Source organism: Pollicipes pollicipes, unplaced genomic scaffold (genome assembly GCF_011947565.3).
Source record: "Pollicipes pollicipes isolate AB1234 unplaced genomic scaffold, Ppol_2.1 Scaffold_4219;HRSCAF=4965_pilon_pilon_pilon, whole genome shotgun sequence".
In the NCBI taxonomy this organism is placed as follows: Eukaryota; Metazoa; Arthropoda; class Thecostraca; order Pollicipedomorpha; family Pollicipedidae; genus Pollicipes; species Pollicipes pollicipes.
Window position 1 is genome coordinate 15,737,061 of NW_023596448.1, and position 1,867 is coordinate 15,738,927.

The following is a 1,867-nucleotide window of genomic DNA, read 5'->3' on the forward strand; positions in this document are numbered from 1 at the left end:
ACACAGACAGGATCGTACGCCAACGTTTGCTTGAATCGGATAATTGCGTCATTCCTCCTCCGCACTCCCATGCGGTCAGCGGGTGCACCAGTTCCATAAAAGATCGAAATCTCGAGGTAATCTCGAGGTAATCGGACTCGGTGCCCGGCACGTCCCAGATTCCAGCCATGCCCCGCGTCAGCTGCAGATTCCAGCCATGCCCCGCGTCAGCTGCAGATTCCAGCCATGCCCCGCGTCAGCTGCAGATTCCAGCCATGCCCCGCGTCAGCTGCAGATTCCAGCCATGCCCCGCGTCAGCTGTGGCGTGCCTCCCCTCCCCCCTCCTCTCTGTCGGCGTGCCCCGGCAGGCTCGGTCGCCCGACACACCCATCCCAAACATGGTTCGCGGTGGGTGCCGCCCGGCACAAGGGCGCAGCCGACCTCGGCAACGACTGCCCCCTCACGGCCGGAGGTCAGCTGGAGAGGCGGTTGGAGACTGTCTGGTGTCGCTGACTGAGCTGTGGGGGGTGTGGCCGCGCTGCCGACAGCGCAGCCGGGGACTGGGACACCGCGGCTGGCATAGCCAAACGCAGCCGAACATTCACGGCCGATGCAGGAGCATCTGAGTGACTGACAGTGCCCTAGAAGGTGCTACACTCTCCGTCTTCGTTCATTCTTTTAAATACTTCTGAATGCTCACTCTTCGCTCTCCTAAATAACGCTCCCTGCGCTGCCTTACATCGTGAGCTTGATTTGAGGGCGTACATTCGCGGCTCTTTGCTCCATTGCATCGTGCCCCGACTGCAACTCAAGTGCCAGGGAACTGAGTACGACCCTTGACATGGCGGTGCTACATAAATGCTTCAATCTAAATTACTGTACAATCAACGGTCAAAGCTAGTGAGGCATAGGCCTTGAAGTATCATTAATGTTGGGCCGCCTGGGGCACTGCCCTCCAACTTGCCCCTCACCTCAATCCTATAGGCCGCACGTGATCCGAGGGCCTTAAGTGAGCCTAAACTAAAGCCGCGCCGAACTCAGTCGCATGGCCGTGCCCGCAGGCCCCGACTGCTGAACGAGCAGCCCCCAGTCAACAGCAAGGCGTGGACCACGGAACAAACTTCACCAGAGCAGCCTACAGCAGGCAGCCGACCACACAGGGTTCGGGCACCCCGCAGGATTGACAGGGCGCATATATATGCAAGCTCGGGCCATTCCAGCACCGAATCTGGAGGGGGAAATGGGTGCTCATCCATGACCTTTGTACGGGGGTATTGACATAGTTGTCAAAAAAACTGTGCGATAATACACTGAGAGGCGCAGAAACTCACACTGAGAACGGATTGCAGAGCCAGAGAATCTTCTGAACAACCCGTCGGTGGGCACGGCGATCTGTTCAGCCGGATTGGTGGACGGCCAGGCTCTCGTACGTGCGCGGTTAGCTCAGTATCACGGGTGCATAGCGTGGCAGGCAACGGTGGCTGTGCTTTATCAACATGCGGTGTAATTTACGCCGTCGTCTAATTCTGCATTGAATGGGACCTTCTGCGACAGCTTCGCCAGCCCTCTACGGCAGCTTCGACAGCTTTCTACGCCAACTTGGCAGTCCTCTGCGGCAGTTTCAAAGCTGTGCGACGTGACACTCCTCCCCAGCTTTCCTCGGCACTCTCCCACTTTAGCCCAACAGCACGACAGCCGACCACGACGCTGCCTGCCTCAGCACAGTGTGGGGTCGTTAAGCCGCCGGGTGGCTCCTGGCAGGCGCTCGCCCCCGCTCCTCCTCGGCGCCGCCGCGCCGGCCGGCGACGGCTCCCGGCGTCCGACAGTGTCAGGGTCAACCACTTCTCTGGCGGGACGGCGGCCGACGGCGGCGCGGCAGCTCGCGGCC